Source organism: Vipera ursinii (genome assembly GCF_947247035.1).
Source record: "Vipera ursinii genome assembly, chromosome: Z".
Taxonomy (NCBI): domain Eukaryota; kingdom Metazoa; phylum Chordata; class Lepidosauria; order Squamata; family Viperidae; genus Vipera; species Vipera ursinii.
In genome coordinates, this window is record NC_139517.1 from 111,071,336 (window position 1) to 111,094,407 (window position 23,072).

General features: G+C 40.6%; 1 protein-coding gene across 1 annotated transcript in view; it reads left to right on the forward strand.

The window, feature by feature from the left end:
- Nucleotides 1-23,072, forward strand: part of ZEB1 (zinc finger E-box binding homeobox 1) — a gene marked incomplete at its 5' end in the record, with an annotated part of 99,544 nt that overhangs the window by 34,610 nt on the left and 41,862 nt on the right. The window lies entirely within an intron of this gene.

Here is a 23,072-nt window from a genome sequence, read left to right on the forward strand (position 1 = left end):
GTATGGTTTCAGACACCAGACATTTCTTTCCAAGCTTAAAATCTCCTTATACGTAGTCACATCATGTTTAAAACCAACATTTATATTTTCTATTGCGTGTTTTGGGATTGCCCACAATGGTATCTTACAGTCTAACTTATGTCTATACTTGTTCCAAACTCTCAACAATGCCTGTCTTAAAATATGCACTCTAAACACATTATCTACCTTCTTATCATACAACAAATATGCATGCCAGCCAAACAACAAGTCATGGCCCTCAAGATTTAATAATCTCTCTTGTGTCAAATTAATCCAATCACTTATTCCTGCTAACGCAGCAGCTTCATAATATAATTTAAGATTGGGCATTTTAAGACCACCTCTTTCACGAGTATCCTGCATAATCTTAAGTTTAACTCGTGGCCTTTTCCCTGCCCAAACAAATTTATTGATACCTCGCTGCCATTCCTCCAGATTAGAATCTTTCTTAAGAACCGGTATCATTTGAAATAAAAATAAAAATTTAGGCAGGACATTCATTTTCACTGCTGCGATTCGCCCCAACAAAGACAATTGCAATTTTTCCCAACTCTCCATTTCTTTTTGAATTTTCCCCCATAATTTTTCATAGTTATTTTTATATAACTTTGTATTAGAGGGCGACAGAAGCACCCCCAAATATTTGACCCTTTTAACAATCTCAAATCCAGTTAATCCTTCTAAGAGAGTCTTTTGCGAAGCTGTCATATTTTTGGCCAGAATTTTAGTTTTTTGTATATTAACTTTAAATCCAGAAACCTTCCCATATTGTATTATTATCTCCATCAGGTCCACAACAGAGTTCTCCAGCTGGGTCACTGTAACAACCAGATCATCTGCGAACGCTCTCAATCTATAATCCTGATCTCTAATTTGTATACCCTTAATTTTTTCCGAGTTCCGTATTTTAACCAATAATATCTCCAATGTTAACACAAATAACAAGGGCGATAACGGACACCCTTACCTTGTGCCCTTCTCAATATTACATGCTTCTGTCAGGCTATTATTAACTATTATTCGGGCAGTTTGTTTTTGATATAATGCCCTAATTGGTTGCAAAAATTTTTCCCCAAAATTCATTTTATCTAGAACTTTCATCAAAAACTGCCAATTCAATTGATCAAAAGCTTTTTCAGCATCTAAAAAAATTAGCGCCGCAGGGATCTGGTTGTTCCTCTCCAAAAACTCTAACACATCAACTATATGCCTCACATTATTTTTCATTTGCCTACCACTAATAAACCCCGTTTGGTCCCCATGAATCACCTGTTGCAGAACCCTCATCAGTCTATTAGCCAACACCTTAGCAAATATCTTATAGTCTGTATTTAAAAGTGATATTGGTCTATAATTTTTAACTTGAGTAGCATCTTGGTCTTTCTTTGGAATCAAAGAAATAAAAGCAGTTTTCCAAGACAGAGGCACCTTTCCCCCCCTCTGAATTTTCTGGAACAGTTCCTTTAACGGTTTTATCATCTCTAATTGTAAATTTTTGTAATAAGCCGCAGTCAAACCATCCGTACCTGGCGCTTTGTCCACCTTCAATTCCTTAATTGCTATAAGAATTTCTTCTTCTGTTATCAATTGATTAATCCCGTCTTTTTGTGCTTGCGTAAGAACCGGGATGCTAGCATTCTCCAAATATGCATCAATGTCTTTTTCATTAATCTTCTCCTTAGCATATAATTTAGAATAAAAATCCACAAAGGCTTCCTTAATAAGATCCTGTTGAAACACAACCCTTCCCTTATGCTCAATTTTATCTATATTAGAAGCCCTTTGCTTTTTCCTCAGTCTGTAAGCTAGCCATCTACCTGGCTTATTAGCATTGCAAAAAGTGTTATGCCTGGCAAACCGCAGATTGGTTGCCACTTGGTCAGCCATTAGTTTATCAAATTGTCCTCTTAATAGCTTAATAACCTCCTTACTCTTCACATCCACTGGATTCAAAATCAAAGCCTTTTCTTTTTCCTTAATTTCATTCTCCAATTCTTTCCTTCTGGCTTCCAAAGTACGTCTGTGTTTATTATTCATATATATCAACACCCCTCTCATATAGGCCTTGCTAGCATCCCAAACCATGTCCATAGAAGTATCCTTATTCATATTAATTTCAAAAAAATCCTTCAACCGCTGTTTACATTCTTCCACATTTCTCTGGTTTCTAAACAAATTCTCATTTACGCGCCACGAACGCCTATCTCTATTCTCCTTATTAATCTCTAACCAGACTGGACTGTGATCAGAAATAGTTCTTGCACATATCTTTACCTTCTTAATCCTAGAAAAAAAGTCATTAGTCAGCAAAATAAAATCGATCCTGGAAAAAGATTGATGTCTGTCAGAAAAAAAAGTATAGTCCTTTTCATGCAGATGTATGTCACGCCAAATATCTCGCAGTTCCAAATCATCCTTCATTTCAAAAAAAGATTTAGGCAGTCTGGCATGACTCGGAACGCGCTTAAAAGAACCAGCCTTATCCATCTGTACATCCAAAACACCATTCCAGTCCCCCATAAAAATAAACGATTTGTAATCCAACTGAGTAAGCTTTGTGTGAAGTAAACTAAAAAAATCAGCTTGTTGTTGATTAGGAGCATACAATCCAACTAAAAGCGTCTTTTTACCTTCTAACAGCAACTCTATCATAACGTATCTTCCATGCTTATCTGCTTCAATTAAGTCCGCTGTTAAAGCACTTTTAACATAAACAACCACTCCATTTTTCTTATTCATTGCAGAAGCAACAAATTGCGTGCCCAACCTTGAGTTCGATAAATACTTTTGGTCCATAACCCTAATATGCGTTTCTTGCAAACATATAACATCAATCTTGAATTGTTTTAAATATTGAAAAACTTTCTTCCTCTTCTGTGGTGAATTTAGTCCATTAACGTTCCAGGTTAGAAATTTAGTCGCCATGCATGTCATCCCAAAGCTGTTGAAGCACATCTTTAATAGCCCCACTATCTCCTTTGGGCCACGCTCCTCCCACTGCTTCGCTGTAAGTACGTTTTGAAAGTTCCATAAACTTCTGCTGGTCTTGTTCTTTTATTTGTTTTGCTCGTTTTAAAGCGGCACGCGTCACCCTCTGCTCTCCAGGATCAGCCAACGAAGTTATAACTTGATCCCCTCCAGCACCATTCTCCTCTGTCTGTCCAGCTTCGGCCTCTTGAGGTTTTCCTTCTCCAGATCCCTTTGCAGCTTCCAGAAGTGATAGTGGGGTTGCTTTTAAAACATTATTGTAGAAATCACGCACTTGTGTCACAGTAACCAGACGGTACCTTTTACCTTCATGCATCACCACCAATCCAACTGGAATCTCCCATCTGAACCTTATATCACGTTGCTTGAGTTCCTGCACAAGAAATGCAAAGTCCTTCCTTCTCCTTAAAATCTTTGGAGGAATTTCTTTTAAAACCAAAACTTCTTGGTCAGCAATCACAACTTTAGTATCATAGGCGGCTTGAATAACTTCATCTCTAGTTTCCCTCTTTGCAAAATAAACCACCACATCTCTAGGTAGCTTTCTCTGTCTAGCAATCCATGAGTTTACACGAAAAACTTTATCCATGCAACCCTTTATTTCAGATGCTGGCTGACCCAATACTGCTTCCAGAGCCTCAGAAATCAGCTGCTTTAGGTCTTCTTTAATATTTTCTTTTAAGCCTCTGATTCTAACAGCATACTGCATCTGATGATATTGAACAAGACTCAGTTCTCTGTCCATTTTGTCTCTTAAAACTTCATTCTCCAGTACCTTTACTTCTAATATGGCATTCTTTTGACTCAGGTCTTCCACTTTTTCATCCAGACCTTGCACACATTCAGCCACACTTTGCACTGTAGACAAAATGTCTACCCTCATCGCACTGAACTTCTCTTCCATCCTCTCTTCTATCCTCTCCTCCAATTTCTCCAATTTCTCCGACACCTTTGCCAACTTATCACCCAGTGTTTCTAAGATTACCTGGGCTTGTTTTTCAAGAGCATCTTGTAAATCCTTCGATGTCAATGCAGCAGGAGGAAGCAAAGCTTGCAACGATGTCTGTTGCACTGGGGAAGTTCCAGCACTCCGAAGAGTTTTTGAGGGAGGTTTAGCCGCCATCCTTTTACTTTCACTTGTTGCGCACTTTCACTTTAAGTTTATAAAGTCCATTAAGCTAGAGAGTAAAAATAAAAGTCCTCTTCACCTTGTCCTCCTGTACCGCTCTGCCTGCTCCTTTTTATTCCAGGGTTTTTCCTTCTGGCAGGGGTGGTCGCAAACGCCTGGCTCTGCTCCAAAAATCCCGGAGCAGAGACGCTGAACAGCTGGGAGCAACCCAGGCTACGGGGGAATTCAATCCTTCAGCCGCCCAAGCTTTAAGCTCAGGCGGCCCCGGAGAACTCAACCCCTACCTGGGGCCTCACCCCCTCCTCTTCTCCCGAGGAGGGGGCTTCCAATCCACCCGAACAGCTGATCGGCGCTGTTTCGGGTGAAAACAACACAGCTGAGCAGCGGGCAGCCTGAAACGGCTGTCTCCGGCGCCGCGCCGCCACCGGAAGTCCCAATTTTTATACACTTTGTAGGATGAACTATGAACATGAGTAGTAACAGCATAATAGTACATAATGGTTAATATCTGAGCGGCAGTTAGATGAAAGTAACTAAAGTTCTAATCAGTGCAGTTGATGTTCTCTCTTCTGCTGCATTCAAGATTGTATTCATTCTAATAGGCTATTATTAAAGCTGTTTTGAATTTTACAAAGATCAAGAAAAAAATTACTGCTTAATGTAACTCAGTGGCATCTAAATTTTGTAACAAAGCTACATCATTTGGCAAACAATAATACATTTTGCTCAAATATCCAATACTGTTTCATTCAGTAACAAAGAATGTTGGTCTTTATCTGATTTTATAATCTGAAAATAGTTTTCTTGAGTGTCGGCCCCATTGTTGGATGAAAAGATTCAGAGCAATGAAGATTCATTGCCCTAATGCCCTTTACACTCCTGTAAAGATCAGATAATATTTGCCATAGGATAGATACTACTTCAGATAAGGAAGGATAGTCCTAAACTGTAAAAGGGGATAGACATCACTGTAATTTTAAGTGTATTCTATTGATGAAACCTATTCAAGATTTTTAAAAACCTTTAAAGATAATATGAAATGCCTAAGTAATTTGTGTACAGGTAGTCCTTGATTTATGACGTCAATTGAGCCCAATTTCAATTTTGAATATTGCCTAACACATTTATGCAAGTAATAAACTGTTGAAATAATTGCGTTATAAGTGAAAAAGAACTCATACCTATAGAATGTAATGGAAAGATTGATATATTATTCTTTTCATATGATTTTATCACTTGCTTGTATCAGCAATATTTTATAATTTCCTATATTATTTATAATTATATAGCATTAACACATTCATTAATCAATAATATAAAATTATTATATATGATATAATTAATAATATATATTAATTTCTACAAGAATCAGCACAATACATGCCTATAGGTAATCCTCACTAGTTGGTTAATAACTGTTTGATATAATAATGGATTGAAAAAAGGTACTTGCAACTTCTCCTTGAAGTTACAACTACCGCACCTCTACCCTGTGGTCATGTGATCACATTTGGGGCACTTAATAATAATAATAATAATGTTGGAAGGGACCTTGGAGGTCATCTAGTCCAACCCCCTGCTCAAGCAGGAAACCTTATACCATTTCAGGCAAATGGCTGTCCAGTCTCTTCTTAAAAACCTCCAGTGTTGGAGCATTCACCACCTCTGGAGGCAGTTTGTTCCACTGGTTAATTGTTCTAACTGTCAAGAAGTTTCTCCTTAGTTTCTAGGTTGCTTCTCTCGACTAGTTTCCATCCGTTGCTTCTTGTCCTGCTTTCAGGTGCTTTGGAGAATAGCTTGACTCCTTCTTCTCTGTGGCAGCCCCTGAGATATTGGAACACTGCTATCATGTCACCCCTCACCCTTCTCTTCGTTAAACTACACATACCCAATTCCAGCAACCGTTCCCTATATGTTTCAGCCTCCAGCCCCCTAATCATCTTTGTTGCTCTTCTCTGTACCCATTCTAGAGTCTCGACATCTTTTTTACATCGTGGTGACCAAAACTGGATGCAGTATTCCAGGTGTGGCCTTACCAAAGCATTGTAAAGTGGTATTAGTACTTCACTTGATCTTGATTCTATCCCTCTGTTAATGCAGCCTAGCACTGTGTTGGCTTTTTTGGCAGCTGCAGCACACTGCTGGCTCATATTGAAGTGATTGTCTACTAGGACTCCGAGATCCCTCTCACAGTTACTACTATTGAGCAAGGTACCACCTATACTATACCTGTGCATTTGATTTTTCCTGCCTAAATGTAGAACCTTACTTTTTTCACCATTGAATTTCATTTTGTTAAATAGTGCCCAGTGTTCAAGTCTGTCCAGATCCTTCTGTATCTTAAGCCTATCTTCTTGAGTATTGGCTATTCCTGCCAGCTTGGTGTCGTCTGCAAATTTGATGAGTTCCCCATCTATCCCCTCATCCAAATCGTTAATGAAGATATTGAAGAGCACTGGGCCCAGAACAGAGCCCTGGGGCACCCCACTACACACTTCCTTCCATGTAGATGCAGTTCCATTGAGGACCACACACTGAGTACGGCCTGTCAGCCAGCTACGAATCCATCTGGTGGTGATGCTATCTAACCCACATTTTTCTATCTTATCAAGTAGTACGTTGTGATCTACTTGTATCAAATGCCTTACTGAAGTCCAAGTAAATTATATCTACAGCATTCCTCTGGTCCACTAATTTTGTCACTTGGTCAAAGAATGTAATAAGATTTGTCTGGCATGATCTGTTTTTGACAAACCCATGTTGACTTTTAGTGATGACTTTGTTTGCATCAAGGTGTTCGCTGATTTGTTGTTTGATTATCTTTTCCAGAATCTTCCCAGGTATTGAGGTCAGGCTGATAGGTCTGTAGTTTCCTGGATCTATTTTTTCCCTACTACATCAGCTCTCTTCCAGTCCTCTGGTAGTTCCCCAGTGCTCCAGGATCTATAAAAAATATAGCTCAGTGGTTCTGAGATCACGTCTGCCAGTTCCTTCAGAACTTTGGGATGTAATCCATCTGGTCCTGGTGATTTGAACTTGTCTAGGCTGGACAGGTGTTCACTTACCATTTTCTTGCCTATCTTAACTTGCGTTTCTATTCTGTTTTTTATGGCACTGGTTTTGGTAGGTTGGACTGTTTTTCCCCTTTGTGTAAAGACAAATGCAAAAAACGAGTTAAATAGTTCTGCTTTCTCCCTATTGCTTGTCACCTTCTTGCCACTTTCCCCCACTAATGGACCAATCATTTCCTTAATTTTTTTCTTGTTTTTTATATGTTGAAAGAAGCATTTTTTGTTATTTTTGACTTTGGTCACAAGCCTTAGTTCATTTTAAGCCTTAGCTTTCCTCACTTCATCTTTGCAGTCACGGGCTATTTGCTGATATTCTGCCTTAGTTATGTGCCCCTCTTTCCAATTCTTATACTTGTCCTTTTTATCTTTCAATTTATCAGAGAGTTCTTTATGCAGCCTTGCTGGTTTCTTTTGAGAGCTGTTATTTTTCTTCTTTGTTGGTATTGTAGTAGACTGGGCCTTTATTATCTCACTTTTCAAAATTTCCCAAGCTTCTTGAGTTGTTTTCCTCTTTAGGATTCTCATCCATGGAATTCTTCCCATGGTCTCTCTAAGTTTATTGAAATTAGCTCTTAAAGTCCAAGACTCTAGTTTGGCTATGTTCTATTGCTTGTGCCTCCAGAATGTTGAATTCCAATATTGCATGATCACTTCCCCCCAAGGTTCCTGTGGCTTCGACACCTATCATTTCATCTCTGTTTGTGAGAATTAAATCCAATATGGCTAATCCCCTAGTTCCCTTCTCTACTTTTTGGGAGAGAAAGTTGTCTGCTAGGTTTGACAGGAATCTGTTTGATCTTCCACTTGGTGCAGAGTTTGTCTCCCAGTTGATATCAGGGTAATTAAAGTCCCCCATTACTATCGTGATGTGCTTCTTACATACCTTAGTTAGCTGACTAGCAAAAAGTTCATCTATTTCCTCTGCTTGGTTGGGCGGCCTATAGTATACACCTATGGCAATGTCATTTTCCCCCCTTTTATATTGACCCAAATGCATTCAGGTTTACAGTTTTCGTCATTGTTGTGCTCTATTTCTGTAGAGATAAAGTTATTTCTTATATATAGAGCAACTCCACCTCCTCTTTTGTTTAGTCTGTTTCTTTTAAATAGTTTAAATCCCTCTAGCTGTGTGTTCCATTTGTAGGTTTCGTCCCACCATGTTTCCGTAATGGCAACAATATCATATCTGCCCTCATTTACCTGAAGTTCTAGTTCACCCTGCTTACTGTTCATACTCTGTACATTAGTGTACAGACATTTGAGTCCTTTATGACTGACCCTGTGTTTACTTGCTGCATAACTTGTATGGTGCCTGGCTTCCCCTATTTTCTTAGATTGCCGGGGACGGTGATGTTCTGTATCAATTAACTCACTATCCCCATTATTTAGTTTAAATGTTCCTCCAAAAAAGCTGTGATTTTATTGCCAAGTAACTCAGTCCCTTTCTTGGATGGATGCAGACCATCTCTTTTATACATTTTTTCATTGGACCAGATACAGACATCGTGACTTGGCAACTGGCTCACATTTATGACCAGTTGCAGCATCCCACAGTCATGTGACTGCTATTTGCAATGTTTTTTTTACAGAAAATGGGAAAAAACCATCATTGGACAAACTGGATTTGGTTAATAACCACACAGTCAGGTCACCAAACCCAGTGGTCAAATATGTTTTTAAAGCCTTACAAGAAGCTAGTAGGATTGGGGCCAATGTTGTTTTCAGGGAATGATGATCCAAAGGACAAGTGGCAAAACAGAAAAGGTTTTCTGCCCAGAATCCTGCCAGATAAAATTCCTAAAAAGTGATAACTGAAGCCTGCCATTTCTCCTGGACCTAACAAGATGGGCGGATGTAATCAGTAAGAAGCAGGCCATCAAATCATCACTCAGTATGTTGGGAGTTTTTACTAAAATGCAGGGGTGTGTTAGAAGTAGTTTTCGGGTTCTAATGGCAATTGGGACTGGGATTTCTCTCATTAAACAATGCAGATATAAAGCATGACCTCATCACATAACTGCATTACTTAGTGATGACAGAAATGCATGCAGTCATGGTTGTCATTGTAACCCAGAAATGAACAGTTTGTTAAGTGAGGACTTCCATGATTATGATGTGGGAAAAGGCAGGAGTCAATCTGTCTGGCAGATAAGAGCCGTGGGAGGGAAAAGTCCTGGGGGGAAAGTTGCCATGGTTAAGCATTAGGGAATATGGGTTGTTGGAGCCTGGGTCTTAAAGTGCCAGTCTTCAATGTGGACAGTTTTTAGCAACCTCAGCCTGCTATGAAGCGCCTCGCCTCGCCTCACCTCCACTCTACTCTACTCTACTAACAGCCAATGGGCTGCCTCCAGCCCACCTCTTCCCAGGCCAGTCCAAATGTTGATCATGTAACTGTTGACGGGACATTGCAATAGCCAGAACTTTGAGGATTAGTCATATGTCAATTTTTTCAGTGCTGTCGTAACTTTGAACGTACTATGGTTAGTGAACATAACTAGAGTACTAACTGTCAGAATCCATTTATATCACATTTCATAAATGTATAGGTAGAACAATGTGCTTATTCTGGGGATTCTGCCATCTCTCCGAAGGGGGGGGGAGAGGTCAGACTTTAGGCATCTTCAAACAACAGGGAACATTTGAACAAAAAAGGAAGCAATAACCATAAAACCAAGGAGAGTTCCCTTTCCCATGGAAGGGCCTGACATCTGACCAAATGGATGAGGGGAGGGGCTGAAATGGGAATGCTTTATATAGGATTGAAATGTAACTTTGTTAGATTCCGTCTTGTATTGCCACAATCGATTCCATCCTAGTAAACATTTTCCTTTTGGACTAAATTTGCATCCAAGAGTTCTTATTTCCTAAGACGTGGATTGAGGTGGGTCCTGACAGTAGACGGAATCTGCTTTAAGAGTCAACCTGGAAGGGAAAACCTTACCGGGGGACTTTGCAACAAATACAATGTCTGGCGATGAAGCAAGAGAGGAGGGAAGCCCCATGGAGGGGGAGTCTTCCCCCCAAATAGAATCCCAGAGACAATGGGAAGCTGAAGCAGCATATTCCCCCGGGGAAGAAGCAGTGGAGCAGTACGACCGAAACCCCCGATGGTCGATGGGCGTTGGAAGGAAAAGTGAGTGGGAAAACGCTTCGGAAGAAGCGACCCTGAGGCGGAGTAACCACCAACCGGAATGGAGGCAAGAGATGGAGAGTTCACTGCACGCCAGTGAGGAGGAGCGGATCCTGGAAAAGGCCATTGATATGATGAAAGCAACCCTGAGCTCACTGAGGGAGGAGAGAGCTGAAAATCGCAACCGAGGCAGCGCCTGGGGATGTAACTGGAAAGGTAACGGAGGGGATCCAACACCTGAAACCCCGGGGCCAGTACCCACCCACCCCAGAACCACAGACGGGGACCAGGATGAGGAGCGATACCGGCCCCGGCGCAGACAACGCTCCAGCCAAAGATTCCCGCCCCTGGAAGTCAAATGCAAGGGAAACCGCCAGGTCTGTTACAACCAGTGGCAAACCCCTCAGCCCCATGGAAAGAAATAGCCATGGATTTTATCGTAGAACTGCCAGAAAGTTTAGTTATAGTTATAGTTTATTTGATTTATATACCGCCCTTCTCCTTGGTAGGGACTCAGGGCGGTTCACAGGGCATATATCAAAAAGAGAATACAAAAATTAAAAAAGGAATTAAACCCATGCCCAATAAAACAGTGGTACAAATTAAAAACAATTAAAAACCCATAATCCCCCATCAGGCCAGACCAGCTAATTCGAACAGGTAATGGAAACACCGTAGTCTGGACTGTCACAGATCTGTTCTCTAAGTAAGTACATTTCATACCTTGCCAAAAAATCCCGACCGCAAAAGCATTAGCAAAACTTTTTGTACAGCATATTTACAGATTGCACGGGGTACCACAATGCATCATATCTGACAGAGGGGTGCGATTTACGTCGGCATTTTGGAAAGAATTTTTATCCCTCTTAGGAACCACCCATCCTCAGACAGACGGAGCTTCTGAAAGACTTAATAATATACTAGAACAATATCTGAGATGCTTTATTAATTTTCAGCAGTCCGACTGGGCGGACCTACTGCCTTTTGCAGAAGTAGCATATAATAATGCAGTCCACTCAAGCACAGGTTACACTCCTTTTCAAGTAGCTACAGGCCAGAGTTTCAACCCAATACCAGAACTAACCCCAAAAGAACCGGTTATCCCTGATCTGAAGGAACGGATTGCTCAATTACAAAATACATGGCCAATCGTTAGGAAAGCGTTGGAAGATGCCAGAAAAGCATACAAGACACAGGCAGACAAAAAAAGAACCGATCCCACACCATTTAGGGTAGGAGAGATGGTATATTTATCCACAAAATACCTGAAATCACTCCAACCCTGTAAAAAACTAGGAACAAAATATATTGGACCCTTTCCAATTAAAAGAATCATAAACCCAGTAACACTTGAATTAGAACTACCCAAAAATCTTAGACGAATACACCCAACCTTCCACTGCAGTCTATTAAAGAGAGAACAACAATCACCACTACGAGCAAAAATCCCACCACCACCACCCATCATGGTGGAAGGAGAACAACATTTTGAAGTGAAAGAAATCTTAGATTCCAGAAAACACCATGGAACGATACAATATTTAGTGGCATGGAAACACCTCCCCTCCTCAGAAAATGAGTGGGTTAACAAACTCCATGTTAAAGTACCTAAGTTGCTTAAGAGGTTTCATACAGAATATCCGAACAAACCAGGCTAACATTTATGTTTTCTTTCCCCACAGATAGACTCATCTTTTTTCTGAAAGGAGAGCCGAATGTCAGAATCCATTTATATCACATTTCATAAATGTATAGGTAGAACAATGTGCTTATTCTGGGGATTCTGCCATCTCTCCGAAAGGGGGGGGGGAGAGGTCAGACTTTAGGCATCTTCAAACAACAGGGAACATTTGAACAAAAAAGGAAGCAATAACCATAAAACCAAGGAGAGTTCCCTTTCCCATGGAAGGGCCTGACATCTGACCAAATGGATGAGGGGAGGGGCTGAAATGGGAATGCTTTATATAGGATTGAAATGTAACTTTGTTAGATTCCGTCTTGTATTGCCACAATCGATTCCATCCTAGTAAACATTTTCCTTTTGGACTAAACTTGCATCCAAGAGTTCTTATTTCCTAAGATGTGGATTGAGGTGGGTCCTGACACTAACTGTATTACATTTTTTTTCAAAGTATTAAGGAAATAATCAGGGGCAGAAAATTTTGAACATCTTTTCCCTTCTATAAAATAAATTAGCATACTTAATTATTGTATTTCAGTATTTAACATTTAAAGCCTATGTGAACAATTGGATATTGCCACATAAGTATATTCAGTTAGCCATAGAATTAGTTCAGTATTTTCTTGGGTTTTATCCCAGGTTTAAAATGGCATTGTGTTAGCTCTCTTACCCAATTCCAATAGTCTTTCTGTGAAGTCAAGCTGTAAACAAACTATCAGTCTTGTTTTATTGCTGCCTCCAGTCTTCAACTGGTTCTCAATAACTAAAGATGTAAATGTAAAGATTTTTTAAAAAATATGTATTAGTCTTGCAAAAGCCTATACAACTTCCAACCACAATTGAAACTGGAATTTCAGTTGCTAAAAAGATACATTTATTAAGTAAGGCATCACTTAACCAGCCCTAATTTTATCACCTTTTTTACCATGGTGCTTAAATTAATGTGGTTGTTAAGGGAATCATGTGGCTCACTTAATGTTGTTAAGCAAATTTGGATTCCCTTTTGTTCTAACTTCGCTTGTTAGAAGCTGGCTGGGAAGGTCCTAAATCGTAATCAACTGACTATTATAACCATTGTAAATACGAACTGGTTGCGAAGGTGCCCGAATTGCAATCATGTGACCATAGAGGTGGTGCGACAGTCATTAACTTCAAAACCTGATCATGTCACTTTTCCAGCTGTAACATTGAAACATTGCTAAATGAATGGTCATAGGTCAATAACTTATAAGTCATAACTCTATGTAGTAACATTTGCACTTTTTCATGTGATTACATTTTCCAAAATCATTAAAGAATCATTCAGATGAGGGGAGGGGGTGAGAGGAGCCCCGGACAGTTTCACACACTTCTCTGTATTATCTTAAATGTTAAATAAATCTGTAAACTAATTGTTCCTAAACTGTAGTACATGGTGCATTAGTGAGACATGAAAAGATAATCCCGAATTCAGGCACCAAAGTAAAAAAAAAATTTTTTGAATGATTGTGATGTCACAACATTTCCCGTGTTTGATTTTTGTTGTTGTTCCAAATCTTGCCAAGTTTTATCAAAATCTCATTAGACTTAGTGATATTATTACGTGATTTGGGCTATTTCGTTTAATACAGTTAAATAAAGTATTCTGGGGGGCTCATGTTTGATTCAGTGGCTGCAAGCCGAGTATTATCATCTCCCTGATTCTAACATATTCTGCAATGAGTGGTTTCATAAAAGGTTTGGAAATCACTGCTGCAAAGCATAATCAGAACTGGAGGAAAAATTAGCATGTATATTGTGAGCTAAAAATTGGCTACACTGCATTTCTTTAAAAGATCAGTTAAGGTAGATAGAAACTAATGCTGCAGGTCAACATTTGTCTGTGTTATAGCAAGTCCTTAGTTCAGATGCCCCTTTTTACAAACACTTCCCCTGAGTATATTTTCAGCAAACTCAGGGGAAGGAAGGAAGGAAATCACTCAAATACAAATAGACCATTATCTTTTTGCTGTTCACTCCTGCCAGTTCAGATCTGCATATAACTGCTACATTTCTGATTCAGTCATTTTATACATTAGATCAGAGGTCCCCAACCTTTTGGACAGCAAGAACCAGTTCCGTGGAGAAAGGTTTTTCTCAAAGTTGTTTGGGTTTGAATGCTGCCTGCATCCCATGGATGGGGCTTTGCTTGTTTCTGCGGACCAGTTGCTGGCATGCCACGGCCCAGTACCAATGGGGATCCCTGTGTTAGATTAATGGGAATTATAATCTACTGTATATAATCTGTATAATCTACTTGAGCATAACCTTCAAGATTTTTCTGCTAAATATTGTTTTTATTTAGAAATGTTTGTAAATAATCTTATTGCCCTAGATTTTTATTTACTCAAAGTTTACCAATGTCTTTCTGGAGTAAATATTTCTTAAATATAATAAATATAATTAATAATTTGACTATTGTTAAAAGTTCTTCATCCAAATTTCCATTTTTTAAAACTACATATAATTTGTTAATTATTATATTAACCTTTCTGCATTTGTTAATTTTATGTAACAATTTATCCTGTTAAAAACTGTTCTGTTAATTGGGAAGGTGGGAAGTGAGGAAACAGAAAGGACTGGACATGCCTCCGAAAAGAGGTGCTTTGGTAATAGAAAGAACAAAGTAACAAAGTGTTTTAATTTTTGGAGATTATATATTTTAATCATTTCCTCTAATGTTGCCATTTGATTGACTGAGCCAATTTCTCTGCAATATTTTTTATTTATTTCATATCCTATTATTTTTATAAATAACTCAAAGTAGTGAATACCCATACAGTAATATATTTTAAATCTGCACTAAGCACTTAGCTTCTGTTGAGCATTTCAAAGATCTATGACACAAAGTCAGAAGTTTTACCATCTGTTTTAATCTCTATGGCATTTGCTGTTCCTTAATCTGTTAATAAATTATTAACTTATTTTGAAGTCTTTATCAATTAATTCTTTTCAAATCTTTACAGTAATTTTTCTACAAACTTTAGTAATGCAGTTACAGATGTTGATTTGTGTTAATTTCTTAGAGCTTCAACATAGATACAGATCAGCCTAACTTTCTATTAAACTTAGTCACAAGTGTCCAGGGGGAGGGATGGGGAAAGGAACCAATAACAAAATGAGTATTATAGTCCCATGATGCAAACTCCTCCCTTTTGTACTTGCATCACTTGAAATTCATGAGACCTACTGTCGGGATTAATCTTTTAATTACATTAAAAGGATCAAACCTGTAGATTTTATGAGTAACACATCTTAGCAATTTTGTTTTACTTGTGTTTTAATCTGAATTATTTACTAATTTTTTCCTTTAAAATATTCAGTTTACTGCATTTTTAAACTTGATTTTTATATTAATATTATCATTGTTTTATTTTGGAATGCCCTTATTTAAAACTGTATGAGTCTATTTATAATTGACTCTGGCAGTGATTAAAGAGGTGTGAATAGTAGGTTAGTAAATGTTGACAGCTCTTTGTTTGCTAGTCTGCTGTTAGCATATTTATGATGTTCAAACCTCTCTCATTTATTGTAAGACAACTGCATTTGGCATCTGTTTACTAATGTTATGTATTCTTGGGAAATAACTGAGTTTTGAGAGTAAATTACTCATAAATCATTCTATATTTGCACTTCAGTATCATACTTCATTTATGAGTTGACGGATAATATTTGTTGATTTATTCAATTTCTATAGCACTCCCATCTTAAACAAGTGACCCTGGGCACACATATTCAATTTAAAATATGTATTTATCAGAAAGATTCTTAGTAAATTTTGTTAATTAAAATATGTTCCAGTATGAAACCAATATTTTTATATCAGAATTGTATCGAAGCACTCAAAACCATAGTAAAAATCCAAATCCATTTTCTAAACAATACATTATTTTTAAGTGATGTCATTGCATATCTATCTACCTATATAGGAAGTAAAATTTTGAATACATGACAGAACCTTAGTAAATCTTATGTTGTAAGAGGTAGACTCTGAAAATTAGAGAAAGTATCATAATTGATTGCATGTTTTCATTTATTTTGGAGTATACTCCAATGAACCTAATTGGGCTTACTTTTCAATAAATGAACATCAAATTGCACTGGATAATAATGGAACAAGAAATATCCTGATTTTTTTGACAATTGAAACTGTTACATAAGGCAGCAAAATCAATGAATATATGTTCCACACACATGCTTTTTGCTTATATCTCTGTATCACTATAAACTTAACAATTGTCACAAAGTGAAGATAGATGTGTCTATGCTAAGGTACAGATTACAAAATCAATATCATACTTAAGTGCAAAATTTTTCCTGATTGTGCAATATCAACAATTGCTATTGTTGATTTATTTTTCCTATGTAAAGAACTACCTCTGTATCGCAAAATATACAGGGAGGAAATAGATTTTTTCTCTTTAGCACACGCTAAAATATCTAGACAAATACTTTAAAATGCAAGAGTGCCATTTTTGACTGCTAAGAGTGGTAAGAATAGACACATGACTAAAATAGTACAAAAGATTTATTTACATCTGATCTCTATAGAGAAGTATAATTTTAAATAATGTTGCTCTTATCTTAGAAACTCTGGATTATATTTCTGCACCCTCCCTTTTTCACAGATACATTGAAACAGAGAAATATGCCTCCTTTCAATGTTTTTTAGCATTGATTGTTATTTAATATTTTTCCTAAGTAAAGTGAATCCCCCCCCAGCTCTTTCCAAGGCTATGGTTGTATCTACCTTTTTTCTGAAATAGGATATGTCTATCCTATCTTTATTGAATATTAAATATGTAACATTTAAGTTATGGTCATTGATCAGACATATAGAATTGCAAAATATATCAGATATTAAAAGTAAATATTAATTTATACCATTTATCAAAAGTAACATAGAAAGGCACCACAGCTATTCTGACCTATTTTTATTCTAAGGCAGGACAATATATAACATTCAAACAGGTCCTTATTTTTTGCCTCAGCAGAAGGGGAGTGCCGCTCAAATTTCTGGGATCAATTTTGCACGTCCCTAAATATACTTTCATTGCAGTTCTAAAATCAGAATTGGGTGTCATAAGGGTAGAGTCTTGGATCTAGATTGCTATTCTTAGGTATTGCCCTCTATCCAGTCATAGAATTTGGAGTGTAGGTATTTATGTACATTTTGCTGACTATGTTCAGGACATTGGGCTGTAATGCAGGCTCTTTTTGGCACAATAATTGCCATTTCCCAATCTTTCAGAATCTGAGCCAAATGGTCAAGGAAGATAAAGGTTGTTGCCAGTACAACCAGTTATTGGACAGGTAGTCCTCAACTTACAACAGTTCGCTTAGTGACTGTTTGAAGTTAAAGCAGCACTTTAAAAAGTGACTTATGATCATTTTTCACATTTATGACTGTTGCAGCATCCCCATGGTCACATGATTTACATTTGGATGTTTGGCAGCTAGCTCACATTTATGATGGTTGCAGTGTCCCAGGGTCATGTGATCATCTTTTGCAACCTTCTGACAAGCAAATAGGGAAACTGAATTCATTTAACAACCATGTTACCAATTTAACAACTGCAGTAATTCACTTAACAAATGTGGCAAGAAAAGTCATAAAATGGGGCAAATTTCTCACTTAGGAACATACATTTTCAGCTCAATTGTGGTCATAAGTTCAAGACTACCTGTATTTTTTGAATACCTCAGCAGGGTCAAAGTCATTACCAAGGGTCTTATTGCTTTTCATCTGCTCTATTAGTTGTCACACCTTTGTTACAAAATCTTTTTGCCATCTTGAGAGTAGGGTACATTGTTAGCTACCTGCTCATTTACCTCCCACCCTCTATCTAAATCAGCTAGCTTTTTATTTTCATTAAATTCATTAAGTTCAAACAAATTTTCTAAGCTGGTTAGAATGCAACAATTCATTACCTTGCTCAAGCATTCTGTCCATTTAGCTGTTCTACCTCTCTTTTCCCTCCTAAATCAATTTGATGAAATTTGTCAACATGGGTGTATGTTTCAGGAAACATAACAAACAATTAAAAGTAATAGATGATTACTGTTAAATATTCAATTCTTGAAGGCATTAAGCAAGACGAAGTGTTCAAACAGCAACAAGTTTATTCTCAGTCAGAGCATATCAGAAGCAAGCTAATAGCTGCTGCGCAGCTATTTATACGGTTGGCCTCTAGACGGCGACCAATAGATTTAAAGTAGCAGTTTCCCGCCCCAAACCTACTTAACATACTGCAGACAGCAAGTCTAGCTCAACCAGCAACCATTACATAACATACAAAAGTAGGTCAGCCATTAAGCAAGCAGTTAGACATAAAGCAATTAATTTAAGAATATAAGGCCAATACATTACACCTCTTCCCCCTGGATAGCACAAACCCATTTGCTTTACATAATCTTGCAAATACTTAGGCGGCCTTCATGCTTGTTCAGAACGTCTGGGGGTTACAGGAATTGCCCGGTCTACCTGCTTGCCTTTCAGGCTGGGTAGACCAGGGCTCTGAGGTTCAGTGGAGTCAGAGTGATTTGAGTCCCTTTGGCTGGCCTGTCCCGGTCAGCCAAACCAGAGTCCAATTGTTCAGTGAAATCTGCTGGGCTGCTCCTTGGTGCAGGTTGTCTGTCCAGATCCTGGGATACAGTCTGTGTGTCAGAAGGGGACTCTTCTATGGCCATTTCCCTGTCACCATGTGCAAGAGTTCTCTCAGAGCATGGAAACTGCTCTGTTGGCCCACTGTCCTGTGGACCCAGTGTCTGTTCCTCTTAGGAGCCCTGAGCCAGAGACTGATCTGCTAGCCGCCGACACAGCTGATCAATGTGCCGGCGAATGACTTACCCATCTTCCAGGACCACCTCATATGAGAGTGGTCCTGACACCTTAACAACCCTTGCTGCCACCCGCAAGGCCCTTGCCCATAATTCGAGGTCCAAACCCAATCACCCACTTGCAAGCTTCTGGGTGCTTTTGGCCATGCCGTGTCTGAGGTGACTCTGTCAGGGTGCAGCCTGTCCAGTTTGGTGATCAAACGCCCCATCGAAGCTCAGCTGGACTTTTGCCCATGGCGGTGCAAGGCATTGTGTGCTCGCAGAGTAAAAAATCAGCCAGCCTGTGGTGCCAATCATCTGTTACAATGCGTTTCAGGGATTCCTTGGTTGTGCAACCAGACATTCTGCTTGTCTGTTCAACGTCGGGTGAAAGGGAGCCAACATGGCATGCCTTATGAGGTTGGCCCTGAGGAAGGCCTGGGATTCTGACATAGTGAACTGGACCCCAATGTCAGAGACTAAGACGTCTGGGAGCCCATGTGTTACAAATAGTTTCCGCAGCACCTGGATGGTCCTAGCAGTAGTCATAGTGGAAATTGGAACCACCTCTAACCATTTAGAGTGGCTGTCAATCACTATTAAAACAATTGTCCCTGAAAGGGCCTGGCAAAATCAACGTGGATTTTGGACTGCGGTCTGTTTCCTCCCATCGGTGGACAGGGGCCTACAGCATCTCTGGTCTAGATTGTTGACGTGTAGCAACTGTGTACTTGGGCCTCAATAGCTTTATCTAGCCCTGACCACCAGAGGTAGCTCCTCGCCAGTGCCTTCAGCCAGACTATTCCCGGATGGCCTTCATGCAGAGACTGAAGAACCCTGGGCCATAATGAGCTGGGGACTATGACTCTACTTCCCCAAAGGATGCACCCTTTATAAGCATCTTTCCTCATAAAAAAACTTTGAAATTCTGGTCCTGGACATTTGCCCACCCATCTTGTGTGTACCCAGGTTAGTATGCGGCTAAGTGTTTTGTCAGCTGCTGTCTCAGCAGCTACATCTCCAGCATGGAGAAGGGACTCTAGCAAGACTTGTATGGCTAAAATGCGTGCAGCTGGAGCCAGATCTGGCTCCACATGTGGCAAAGGCAATCTGCTAAGGCCGTCTGCATGGCCCATTTCTTTGCCCGGCTTATGAATCAGCCTGTAGCTGTAGGCTGAAAGGAATATTGACCACCTCAGCATGTGGAGGGACAGAATCTGAGGTGTCTGCCTGTTTGTCATGAACAATCCTAGCAAGGACATGTGGTCTGTGAAGAAAGTGAAATGGCATCCATACAAATAATTATGGAACTTTTTAACCCTGGCCACAATGGCCAAGGCCTCTTGTCAATCTGCGTGTAATTGCGCTCCGCAGAAGACAGGGTCCTCAAATAATAAGCGATGGGAGACTGTTTCCCATCAGCCGACATATGGCTCAACACAGCCCCAACCACCTATGGGTATGTATCACACGCAATGCAAACTGGCAACTTTTTGTTAAAGTGCATGAGCAAGTTTGAGGACAGCAGTGATTTGACTGCTTGGAAACTCCTTTCATGGACATTGGTCCACTGCCACTGAGAGTTTTTGTCTAAGAGCCGGTGTAACGGCTCTGCCACTGCGGCCTTATTGGGGAGGAATGCATGGTAAAAATTAAGAAGGCCCAAGAAGGCTTGAAGCTCTCCTTTGGACCTAGGGCTTGGTGCCTGCTGAATCACTTTCAGCTTTGACTCCGCAGGATGGATGCCATTGGCATCAATGCAGAATCCCAGGAACTCAGTTGACTGTACCCCAATCTTGCATTTTTCCTTTTTCAATTTGAGTCCCGTGGCACGGAACCACTGAAGGACGGCTCTAAGCCGTTCAGCCAGGACTTCCGTAGACTCCCCGGCAATAAGCATGTCATTGAAGTAGGGGCAGACCCCCAGAATACCCTTGAGCGTACACTCCATCACTCCCTGAAAAATCCCTGGGGCTACTCTCACCCCAAACTGTAGGCGCTTGACCTTGAAGGCCCCCCTATGTGTAACAATGAATTGGGCGGCTGCCGTGGCCTCATCCACCAGCAGCTGTTGATAGGCCTGTGCTAAATCTAATTTAGCGAACATGTGGCCTCCCTGCAAGGATGCCAAAATATCGCTGACAACTGGCACTGGGTACGTGTGCTGTTGAAGTGCCCAGTTAATGGTGCACTTTTAGTCAGCACATATGCGTACTTCTCCGTTGGACTTGAGTGGCGTTACGATGGGGGTCTCCCACACCGCACTGTCTATGGGCTGCAATACCCCCTGACTGACTAGCTTATCCATCTCTGCATTGATTTTAGACTTTAACACGAAAGGCACTTGACGGGGCTTAACCCGGATTGGTGTTACCAGGGGATCAAGCTTAAATGCTACTGGAGGACCCTTGTACTCTCCCATGCTTGGACTGAGAACATCTGCAAACTCTTGGCAGACTGAAGACAAGTTTGCCACCTGTGTCCGGTGAATGCTGGTTACTTGTATGCCCAATGCATCAAACCAATCAAGCCCTATGAGGCTCGTGCATTGGCCTTCCACCACAATAACATCTAGTGGGCCTGTAAACACCTTGAACTTCACCGCTAATGTGGCTTAACCCTTGACTGCCACTTGGGAGTTCTGGAAGTCTGTGAGTAAAATGTTAGATGGTCGAAGTTTGACCTATCTGTTGTTGCGGCTGCAAATGTGCCAGAAGGTTCCAATGGAAATGATGGACACAGCTGAGCCTGTGTCCAGTTCCATTTTACATGGCACTCCCTGAAATTCAACTTGCAGTCAAAACATCTGCTTAAGAGGTCGGTGGGCACCAGTGTGGAACATGCTCCTACGACTGGAGCAGAACCATACTCGGTGTTGCCCCAGGGCTGAGGTACCTCTCCTGAATGATTCTTCCTGCTGACGGTCCCGCTGGTGACTTCGACAGATGGCAGTGATGTGGCCTGGTTTTCCACACGCCCGGCACGTGGCTGTTCGGAAACAGCATTCCGCGCATTGATGGCGGCCTCCACAGCCCATGCACCTAGGGGATGGGACTGCCTTGTCAGATGGCCTCGGTCCCTTCTCCTGGGGCCTCTGTAGCTTGTTGACTTTGTAGTCAGAGTCGGTGTTTTCCAACCGCTCGGCGTCCTCGTGGTGGACGGCTTTGGTACTTGGTGCGCTTTTGGAGGGCCGCAGTGCCTTAGCCCCTCCGGTGGCTTCGTCCGCCATGACCTCCTTCAAGGCCTCCTGTAACGAGAGAGTCTCCTTAACGAAAAGTTTTTGTTGGAGCTCTCTGTTCCTGAGTCCACAGACTAAATGGTCTCTTAGTCTTCTAAACTGGTGAAGTTACATAGTCGAGACGCCTGCCGAAGAGCTGCAGTGAACTCCATTGCCGACTCACCAGGTTGTTGTTTGCGTTGTTCGAAGGCATGCCTCCACGCTATCATGGATAACTTTGGCTCGAAGTGGTCTCGGAGCTTTTTCTTCAAGTCCGTGTAACTGACGGACTCTAGCGGTGTGGGAGCGACCAAGTTCTTGGCGATATCGAATGTGGCTGGGCCGCACACGCAGAGGAGAGTCGAGGCCTTCAGCCCATCTTCGCCGACTTGGTTGGTGCAGAGGTAGTTTTCTACGCGGGAAATGTAGGACGCCCATCTCTCCGGGTGTGTCACGCCGAACTCTTCAAGCTTCCCGACCTTCGCCATGGTGAGTAGTCTTCGTGGTCTGTGTCTCGCGTTGCCTTGTGCTACTGGCTTCTGCATAGGCCCTAGGACAGACCCTTAGGGCGTGGTGGTCTCCAGCATGGCTTGCTAGGCAGACCCAGGGAGGGAACATAGTTCCTGCCAGGCTCTGTGCTGGCTTCACCCTCTAGTGACTTCAGGCTCTTACGATGAAGCAGCACATCCCACTTTCGTCGCCAGTGTTAAGTATTCGGTTCTTGAAGGCATTAAGCGAGACAAAGTGTTCAAATAGGAACAAGTTTATTCTCAGTCAGAACAAAACAGAAGCAAGCTAGTAGCTGCTTTGCAGCTATTTATACGGTTGGCCTCTAGTCGGCGACCAATAGATTTAAAGTAGCAGTTTCCCGCCCCAAACCTACTTAACATACTTGAGACAGCAAGTCTAGCTCAGGCAGCAACTGTTACATAACATACAAAAGTAGGTCAGCCATTAAGCAAGCAATTAGACATAAAGCAAGTGATTTAAGTATATAA